At 40.6% G+C, this 11,255-nt stretch overlaps 1 long non-coding RNA gene across 2 annotated transcripts; it reads left to right on the top strand.

The window, feature by feature from the left end:
* The first annotated feature begins 316 nt into the window (after positions 1–316).
* LOC109733614 (uncharacterized) lies at positions 317–3,194 on the top strand. 2 transcript variants are annotated; one of them, XR_002225668.4, is made up of 6 exons: positions 317–542; positions 1,257–1,360; positions 1,921–2,034; positions 2,515–2,615; positions 2,711–2,801; positions 2,891–3,194. It is a non-coding gene; the product is annotated as an uncharacterized lncRNA (long non-coding RNA). The 2 variants fall into 2 exon arrangements; XR_002225669.4 differs by lacking the exon at positions 1,257–1,360 and having other exon boundaries at positions 326–542.
* Positions 3,195–11,255: the final 8,061 nt, after the last annotated feature.

Here is an 11,255-nt window from a genome sequence, read left to right as displayed (position 1 = left end):
TTTTTTGTTGTCCGCTGCAATTTTTGATGTTGCGTGTCACGAAAGCATTGATACGGCAAAAACTGCCATCTCGCCGTCCTGATAGGTGGGATACAGCGACACACCACGATACGTCGTCACAGGCGTGTCCTATAGTATCCCATGTTTTTTGAATTAAAAAAAAACACAAGGACACGGCATGTTTGTTTAGTTTTTTTTTGGAGAAATGCATGTTTTTTTAGGATTTTTTTTTGGAGAAATGCATGTTTTTTCAGGTGAAACGAGGACACGGCTGGCATACGTGCGTGATAGGCTAGGGATACGGCTCGGCCCATAAACAGCCTCGGCCCATATAGAAAACCTATCCGAGGGGGTCGCACGTACGCTCTCCACAAACGGAGGTGCTTCCAGCAGCAGCGAACGCGCTGCCTCTTCCTAGATCTCCGCCGCCGCCGCCGCCGCCTGGGCTCAATGCCGTCACTGCCGCTGGACTCGACACCACCTCAGCCTCCTGGACTGGACTGGCGACCTCTGTCTCCAGCATCCTCTCCTCCAGACGGCAGGTAACCTCAAACCCATCATCCTCTCATGTCTTCATCTCTGATTTGGAGTTCATCCATCGAGTTGCCGGCTGCTGCGCTCGGCTACTCGTTTGATTGAATGCTTGTGAGGGAGCCATCGGCTTGTGCAGTAGAATTGGTCAAGAGCTGTATGTTATCGCTTTGTGATTTGGAGATTAAGTGGTACTCTGGGGTGTCTGTGTTCTACTACTATGTACAGTACTAGTTTCTTGTGCGTCAGGTGTGAACTTAGTGGACCGCATCACAATAATATTGCATGCACTGGATCAAGTGGAATTATTCTATAAATTTTAAAGATGCCATGTTTCGTAAACAAGTGCTTATACTGATGAATTAGATTGTGTTCATCTGGTTTTAGGTGCCCTGTACTTATAAGACGCCCTGTTCTGTAAACAGGCGCCTGATTATCTAACCAGGAACACATGATTTGAATATTGGCAGCTAACTACGATGGCAGCTAATTTAGGGCGTAAGGCGTAAAATACACTGTCGTTGCTATCTCGACGCCTAGTAGAAATCTGTTTCTAGGTTCTGCATGCCATTCATGATCAGTGTATGTACAGGCAGGCATGCACCTCACCTGGCCAGACTGTCCAGTGACACAACTTAGAATTAGGATTCACACACATGAGCTAGCTATGCATTTCTCAACTTATTGTTCTGTTAGTAACACTAGTACTTATCCCTGTTAAGCAGGACCCGATTGAATAATGTCAAAAGCCCGAAAGGCCTGCGGTGGACATTGTCATTACCTGAAGATAGCTGACTGAATACTGTGACATCTCCTGGAACATCAAACAGTGGGTGCATGCTTTTGTGGAATCTCGTGGAAATTTACTAGGTGTACTGTACTCAGTTTTTGCAAGCTCTCCCCAGATTTACAATGAGTCTGTTGTGGGTGGCTCACAGATCTTGTGTCCGGCTGCTCACTTGACTGAATACTTGCGCTGTTGCTGCTTTCTACCCAATACCCATGAATAATTGCTGCTTGGCTGCTTGTTGTTCCCACTTCCCAGTCAATTAGCAATTTCAGAATTAAATTAATTGGGCATGCAATTGATTTAGCGCAATCAATGTTGTATATATGTGTATTTCTAGATCGTCTAGTGATAATAATCTGGTACAGATTCGGTCTAGCCTAGCACATATATTTTAGGAAAGTAAGTATCACAGATTCAGCGTAGCCAGCACATATCTTTCAAGTAGGCAAGTATCACAGATTCAGGCTAGCCCGGTGCATACCTTTCAGGAACATAAGTATCTTGTAGAAAGTTTGTATCATTACTTTGAGTTCCTTTGATGAGTTTACTCTTCTACTCAATATACTTATGTGCTCATGTCATTCCATGAATTAATGCAGAGGCAATGTTGGAGAAGATGGTGTCCCAGATCACATAACAGAGATTGTGCAGAGCACTATGGATATCTACTTTACTGACAGGGAATTTAGGCGTAATACATAGTGCTTTTTCTGGTAAGGGTTCTGCAGGCCGTACAACAATATGCATATCTACTTTACTGACAGGGAATTTAGGTGTAATACATAGTGCTTTTCCTGGTAAGGGTTCTGCAGGCCGTACAACAGTAGATGTAAGATCATTTTGGTGTAGTATATCCCAATTATCACTATGAAAATACAGCAGATGCTTGTCTGTCCATTTCCACTTTAATTCTTATATTTCTCGTATCTCAATCTCATCTGCTAGTTTGATATAATCCAATGGGTGATAGCATCACTGTTTACCAAGTACCCATCCTGGTTACTTTGTTATTTAGGTAAATGTAAGATACCATGACCTTTTACCAAGTACCTGTCCTTACATTATGTGCAAAATAGATTATACATTAAATTCCAAATCTGTTGAATATTTGTTTATACTGCATGCTTATAGTTTGTAGCTTGTGGCTGTACATCTATTTCTATGTCGAGTTATTTATCATTCTACTCTTACAGAATGTTTGCGGGGAGCTCGGTTAGTGTCGATGCCTCAAGGGTTTATGAATAACAGTTCAATGTTGCTTAAAGGCATTGTAATGCTGGCTACTGGTTTCCAGGTATATGTTTATGTAGTCATATGGACGCGCTCATTGATAATTCATATAGAATTTTTATATTCTTTATAACTTTGCCATGGATGAACCTATTCTAGATAATGAGGAGTTAGCAAGGGGAGTTTCTGATTGCAGAGAATTGGTGATGCTTTTGCTTCAGGATACTTAATTGCATGGCCTTGAGCTTTTGTAAGTTAAAGTATTTTTTCTTTCATATTTCGAATTTATATTTGTATACATTTAATCACATAACTGTAAGGTTTAATTTTCTTCTACAGATTCAAAAGAAGGATAATTGAGTTGCAGCTGAATTCTTTGGCTGGATCAAGCAGCAAAGAAGATTTTACTTAGCAATACCTGTAGTTTACATTGATAGATTGAAAAATGTAATATCATTCCCAAGATCTTTTTCTTTGGTCGAATTGATGCATCTGCTATGGTGTAATATTCTACATAGTTGTGTTCTCTATAGTCAAATTGATATGAATGATATTTTGTTGCACCAATAATATTGGTATTTGTTTATTGTAATGCATATGTATCCTACACTCTTCTATATAATAAATATATTGATATTTTTAATTTGTGTATGTGTTGTCCTTCAATTTCTCTATCTTTTTTTATGGTGCCAAGCAACATAATAAATAATAATAACTACCTATTTGAGCAATTGCATTGATTTTATATTAAATAAATGTATATTACATAAATGGGTACCTAATTTTGTCGTTAATAATTAAAAATATATTAATTATGTCGCCATACTAATATAGTAGTGTTACTGATGGTGTTACTATAGCTATAGATATGTTACTAGGTGATTGACAACTATAGATTATAGTGTTATGATATTTTGATATTGTTTTACAAGTTGTGTTACTACAGGTAGAAAAACATGTTACCACAATGTTCTATATCTACAAAAATATGTTACTAGGGTGTTACTATAGTTGCAAAAATGTGTTACCAGCACGTTTGGTAACACATAATATGCATGTTACTATAACATAAATGTAACACAATTTTTAATCTATTGTAACACCTACTATATGTGACAACGGACACCTCTTAGTAACACAGTCTAATGGAACACATTCAAAATGTGTTACTACTTGGGCTAGTAACACTGTTTTGGGCCTGTAGTAACATAACACCGTGTTACAAAAGCTCTGTCCTGTTGTAGTGTGATTTCTGCACCTATTGTTCAGCCACCTGATTATGTTGTAGGTGCTATTCTAGGATAAAGAGTTGATAAGAAATTAAATGTTATTCAATATGCTAGTAAAACTCTAGACAGTGCCCAGAGAAATTATGCTAGTACTGAAAAAGAATTCTTAGCAGTTGTATTTGCTTGTGATAAGTTCAGACCTTATATTGTTGATTCTAAAGTAACTATCCACACTGATTACGCTGCTATTAAATATCTTATGGAAAAGAAAGATGCTAAACCTAGGCTTATTAGATGGGTTCTCTTGCTACAAGAATTTGATTTGCATATTATTGATAGAAAAGGAGCTGAGAACCCCGTTGCAGACAACTTGTCTAGGTTAGAGAATGTTCTTGATGATCCACTACCTATTGATGATAGCTTTCCTGATGAACAATTAGCTGTCATAAATGCTTCTCGTACTACTCCATGGTATGCTGATTATGCTAATTACATTGTTGCTAAATTTATACCACCTAGTTTCACATACTAGCAAAAGAAAAAAAAATCTATGATTTAAGACATTACTTCTGGGATGACCCACATCTTTATAAAGAATGAGTAGATGGTGTCATTAGACGTTGTATACCTGAGCATGAACAGGAACAGATCCTACGCAAGTGTCACTCCGAAGCTTATGGAGGGAACCACGCTGGAGATAGAACTGGACATAAGGTATTACAATCCGGTTTTTATTGGCCTACTCTCTTCAAAGATGCCCGTAAGTTTGTCTTGTCTTGTGATGAATGTCAAAGAATTGGTAATATTAGTAGACGTCAAGAAATGCCCATGAATTATTCACTTGTTATTGAACCATTTGATGTTTGGGGCTTTGATTACATGGGACCGTTTCCTTCCTCTAATGGGTATACACATATCTTAGTTGTTGTTGATTACGTTACTAAGTAGGTAGAAGCTATTCCAACTAGTAGTGCTGATCATAACACCTCTATTAAGATGCTTAAAAAAGTTATTTTTTGTAACATCCCCAAAATTCTAAATTTTGGAATGTTATAATAAATTTATAGATTTGATTGATTGTTTGATTGTTGTGTGATTGATTGACTGAAATTGAGTGAAATTTGAAACTGTTTGAAAGTTAAATGAGATGGAATAAAAGGACTTTCCCAAACTTTCATTTTTGCTTTTATGCTCTCCGTGAATTCAAATTCTTTTCACCACAAAACCCTGGAGAGAAGATGACATGACTTCTTCCATTTATTTACATGAAACGGGGTGTTTGAAAATATTTGAATTTCATTTGGGAAAATATTTCCAATTCTGAAACTTTATGCAACTCAATGATTTTCACAAGAGAAGATAAAATGACTTCTTCAAATTTTATGAAATATGAGTTGGGAGTTTAAAAAGGATCAAATTTAAAGTCCTTTTGGATTTCAATTTGGAGTTAATTGGGTTTTATTCAAATTATTTTTCTCCAAAAGAAAATATACGGAAAATAGTGTAACATGATTCCCTACAATAGAAAATTGGAGAAAAATAAAGTTGAAATTATTTTGGTATTTTTAAAATGACTTTTATTTGATTTTATTAGAGCAGTAGCACTCTTTGCTTTATTTGAATTTGTGCCGATTATATTTGACTCTTGAAAAATGTTCAGCTTGTAGGAAATCTTTTTCTGAAAATTTTGATATATTATATGCCCCACGTCAGGCCGAGCCAACCGGCCCAACCCAGCGCCAGGCCGGCCCAATCGCGCTGATCCCCGACCTCCCGTCGAACTCCCACGCCCGCACGGCATCTCCGCCGCCGTACGCCGCCCGGACTCCCACCGCCGCCTCGTCCTTGCCCCTCCTCCACGCCAGCAGCCGCCCTCCCCTCCTTTAAATAGCGCGGCCCCGGGCCCTTCCTCTCTGCTCGCGCCTCCGCGCATCTCACCGCCGCCGGCTCTACCGTTCGCGTAACCGCGCTCGCTGCCACTGTCCGCTCCGCCCTGCCGCTAGCTGCTGCTGCCGTCGCCGCCGTGCGCCGCCGCCGTCGCCTCGCGCCGTAGCCGCCGCCCCGCGCCGCCTCGCCGGAGCCAGCCGATCCGCCGCTGCCGCCGGTTTTTCGTCGAAAACCACCCGAACGGTAAAAAACCCCGCTAAAACCTGCTTCGGTTTTCTTTAATTAGTTCGGTTTTATTTTTTTAGATCGGTTTATTTATTAGGTTTAGTTATTTAACGAACGTTCGTTCGTTTAGATCGGTAGCGAACGATTTTCGTTCGTTAGGTTCTGTTAGTGAGCGTTCGCTCGATAGATTTTTCTTTTTCTTTTTAATTTCGGCCAGGGACCTATCTGTGATGATTTTATTTACAGATTAGTCCCTGATTTTCAAGCGATCACAACTTTTTGCCCGTTTATCCAAATTCAACGAAACCAACGCCCACATCTTCGTTATGATCCCCTCTATCCAGATAAACAACTTAAACATATTTTTGAAAGTTTTAAAATTTGAATTCAAACAGATTGTATTTAAACTTCTTTTGATCATAACTTGAGTTTTATAACTCCGATTTAGTTGATTCTTTTTGCTTATCAAAGCTCTTGACCTAAACTTTCTGATAACGCAAAATTCATATAATTTTGGTACTGTTAGAAATTGTTTTATGTTGCAAGAGTTATTTGCTTGGTTTTGATGTTTTCCGAATCGTATTTTTCGTTCTTTCCGATCCTTTGAGTGATTGCTTATGTGTGGTTACTATTGCTTGCTCACGATAGATTGACCGGAGTGTGACGAGTAGAACTATCAAGAGTTTTGAGTGCGAATCATCTTCATCAACAGTACATGCAAGTTCACACTTTGATCATACCCCTTTCATACCCAGTTTTTGTTCATTAGTTTCACCCTCGAACACTGCATGGTTAGGACTTGATAACATGTGGGTATTGGGAAGTAGATGATGAGGTAGGAACCTATTGCCCTGCATTCAAACCTTGGGAGTTACTTCTATGTTATGCTTATATTGCCATGCTATGCTCGTAGACATGGATTGGGTTTTGAGAGTATTCCATGACAGATGTGAGGTTGTTTAATTAATGGTTAACTTAAGGTGGCAACTTTAATACACATCTGGGTGGATTGAGGCACCTGGGGAATCCAGTGTTGCCTGTATTTTTGGAAATCCCGGGGTACCGTGTGATTCTCCTATGGACTGCCACCCAGGCTCAAAGGGATCATAAGATTATTCATGCTAGAAACTTCCATGTGCAGCCACATGCCATTATGGGCTCTGGCATAGTTGAGTAAGCTGTGGGAAATCTTTGCATGATGGGCTAGCGGATGTAGGGGATTGCAGGTGTACAGGCCTATCTATCGGTTAAGGGGACCACTTCGGAAAGACTTTGTCTCAGTCATCCGTTTCTCAAACATCATGTAGTGCGAGAAAACCAACGGAGGAGATAGAGTCTTGTGGGGAAAAGTGCACAAACCTCTGCAGAGTGTACAAACTAATCATGATTAGCCGTGTCCCCGGTTATGAACATCTTGAGTATCTGGTTCTTGGATTATCATGTTGATCTCATCACTTCATAATTAATTTGTTGGGTTGTTAATGATTACTTTTAATTGGGATTGAGAGGGGGTTTACCTTCTCAATATTTTCAACCAACTTTGTAGTTAAATAAATTATATTCCTTTTCAGTAGGGAAAAATTGGCTTTTCGCAAAAACATTATAACCATAGAGCTTTTCCACCAGCCATATATGCATGTAGTGATAGCCTTTATTCATCATAATCCTATGGTGTGAATTTGCCAGTACATTCAATGTACTGACCCTTTGTGGCTGCAACGTCTCATGTTGCAGGAATCTTACGACAAGTAAGTGGTATGTTAGGGTTACGATTTCTACACTCAACTTTGCCGTTCGTGTTGATGGGAATCCATAACCTTGTTGTTACTTCCGCTATTTGGATTGAGGTAATAGTATTTTACGTTATTTTATACATGTGATTTACCTCTGTTATAAATCCTCGAGTACTGTGTGTGTCAGCATACATCCAGGGATGACACTTAAGCACAGAGACTTGACCGTCTGAGGTCGGGTCGCTCCAAGATGGTATCAGAGCACATGTTGATTGTAGGACGTGACCCCTAGAAACTGGCAAGCCCATAGGAAAGATTTTCCTCTATAACGTTCTTTTCAAAAAAGATCTTTTACCTCTCCTCTCTTCTGAGCTTATTCAAATATTCCCTTTAAGTGAGACCATACCCCTTTTCCCTTTGGACCACTCGAAGATTCGACGGATGAGACCACTTCAAGAAGTACAAGTTATCGGACAACTAAGACCATTCGGAATGAAGAGGATTTTACCATACATTATAACAATGTAAACTGCAACGGTTGAAGACTCCGAAGACTAGGAGAATTTGAAGGCTCTGAAGAATCCCCAGATTTGTATGACCTAGGAAGGCTACCCTTATGGAACTTGGCAGACTAAGGAAGCTGTCAATACCCGAGATCAAGGTGTGTTGGAGAAAGACCTGAACATGGAGCATTAGAACTCAAAGTTCTGTCAAGGAAACCCCAAGGCAGGAGATATCAACTATGGAATGATAGCTCATGGCAAAGACATGGGCATAAACACGGCTATCCATGATGTTATCGCCCGCTTATGCTATTGTCACCATGCTGAGTTAAGCATGCATTTCTTCGGAAGGATTGGATGACAAAAGGGGGCTAATGGAGCAACTATCAGTAAGAGATGAAGTTTTAAACTTAGCTGGTGTATCACCAGGATTTGGAGTAATACATCAAGAAGTTTAGGGTGGATCTGCAGGAAGCCGTATTTGACGAGGAAGCAGTTCGTGAAGAACACGGGACCCAGAAGCTGAAAGTAGCCAAGCTGGAGGAGCAAAACCTCGAGATACCGGAGATTCGTCAGGAACTGAAGGACAGTAGGATCATGGTTCATGCCAAGGAGGTTGAAACCCAGAAGTTTGGAACGCAGCTCCAAAATATTAAAGGATGTCACGAATGACTTCGCGTCAACAGAGATTGTAACGCCCACGATGCGGCTATATCTCCCACGTGTCGAGGCACGACTTAGAGGCATAACCGCATTGTGGTTTAGTCGCAAGAAGGGCCATCTTCACACAATCCCATGTAATGAACAAGAATGGGATAAAGAGTTGGCTTACAATCGCCACTTCACACAATACATAAATAAATCATACACCAGAGTACACACATAGACCGACTACGGTCAAAGCCAAAAGAAAAGAAGATAACCCAACTGCTAGATCCCTGATCGTCCCAACTGGGCACCACTACTGAACAACATGAAAAGAAACATAGTAACGACCAAGGTCCTCGTCGAACTCCCACTTGAGCTCGGTTGCATCACCTGCACTGGTATCGTCGGCACCTGCAATTGTTTGGAAGTATCTGTGAGCCACGAGGACTCAACAATCTCACACCCGCGAGATCAAGACTATTTAAGCTAAAAGGGAGGATGGGGCAATGAGGTGGAGCTGCAGCAAGCACTAAGCATATATGGTGGCTAACATACGCAAATGAGAGCGAGAAGAGAAGCAACGGAACGGTCGTCAACTAGTAATGATCAAGAAGTGATCCTGAACTCCTACTTACGGCAAACATAACCCAAAAACTGTGTTCACTTCCCGGACTCCGCCGAAAAGAGACCATCACGGCTACACACGCGGTTGATGCGTTTTAATTTCGGTCAAGTGTCAAGTTCTCTACAACCGGATATTAACAAATTCCCATCTGCCACATAACCGCGGGCACGGCTCTCGAAAGTTTATACCCTGCAGGGGTGTCCCAACTTAGCCCATTATAAGCTCTCACGGTCAATGAAGGATATTCCTTCTCCCAGGAAGACCCGATCAGTCTCGGAATCCCGGTTTACAAGACATTTCGACAATGGTAAAACAAGACCAGCAAAGCCGCCCGATGTGCCGACAAATCCCGATAGGAGCTGCACATATCTCGTTCTCAGGGCAACACCAGATGAGACTAGCTACGAGTAAAACCAGCCCTCAAGTTTCCCCAAGGTGGCCCCGCAGGCAGCTCAGTTCGGACCAACTCTTGAAGGAGCACTGGCCCGGGGGGGTCTAAAATAAAGATGACCCTTGAGTCTGCAGAACCCAAGGGAAAAGGGGATAGGTGGTAGCAAATGGTAAAACCAAGGTTGGGCCTTGCTGGAGGAGTTTTATTCAAAGCGAACTGTCAAGGGGGTCCCATAAATCACCCAACCGCGTAAGGAACGCAAAGTCAAGGAACATAACACCGGTATGATGGAAACTAGGGCGGCAAGAGTGGAACAAATCACCAGGCATAAGGCCGAGCCTTCCACCCTTTACCAAGTATATAGATGCATTAATTAAAATAAGATATATTGTGATATCCCAACATAAACATGTTCCAACATGGAGCAATCTTCAACTTCACCTGCAACTAACAATGCTATAAGAGGGGCTGAGAAAAAGCGGTAACATAGCCAAACAACGGTTTGCTAGGAAGGGTGACAAAGGTTAGAGGTTCATGGCAATTTGGGAGGCTTGATAAGAAAGTGGTAGGTAGCGCGGCATAGCAATAGAGCGAACAACTAGCAAGCAAAGATAGAAGTGATTTCGAGGGTATGGTCATCTTGCCTGAGATCCCGCAAGGAAGAAGAACGAGTCCATGAAGAGGACAAACGGACGTAGTCGAACGAATCCTCACAACTCCGGAACGAAACCGAAGCTAACGAGAGAAGCAACCCGGAAAGAAAACATAGTAAACAACCAACACATACACATGGCATGATGCACCAACAATTATGATGCATGTCCGGTTTAAATATGCATGGCATGGCAAAGTGCAACAAACAATACTACAAATTAAGTGGAGCTCAATATGCAACGAGTTGCATATTGAAGAAACACCACATCAATTATTTAGTTCTCTCTCGGTTATGTACCCAAGAATATTAAATGTTGATTAACATGGCAAGAGGTGAAGCATAAGTAAACTAACTATTTAGGCAAGTTTAAATGAGGCCGGAACAACAAATAACAATTCTGGAAAATCCTCATGTCCATATTTTAGATTTGGTACTGTTCTGCCCTAAACACAATTTTAATGTTGTTAAACAGAAAAATAAAGTGCACCAAGTTAGACTAGGCATTTTTCTACCCCATTTACATATAAAGTTTATCAAAATCCAAGCTACGGTTATTTAGTTATGAATTAAAGCATTTTAGCATGTTATTTGAGCAAATTTAATAAAACAGCATTTTAAACATTTCAAACATGGATGCAAGCAGCATATTATGAAACTAGAACAAATTCTGAGCATTTTACATGTATAGATCATTTTAATCCGATGCACGGTTGTGAAGTTATTATATGCATGAAGTTCAAGGGTTTTTCTGCAAATATGTTTTCTCAGCATTAATAGGCAAAATCGCAGACAGAGAAAAAACAACACT

Source organism: Aegilops tauschii, chromosome 4 (genome assembly GCF_002575655.3).
Source record: "Aegilops tauschii subsp. strangulata cultivar AL8/78 chromosome 4, Aet v6.0, whole genome shotgun sequence".
Classification (NCBI taxonomy): domain Eukaryota; kingdom Viridiplantae; phylum Streptophyta; class Magnoliopsida; order Poales; family Poaceae; genus Aegilops; species Aegilops tauschii.
This window is presented reverse-complemented; position numbering and strand designations above follow the sequence as displayed.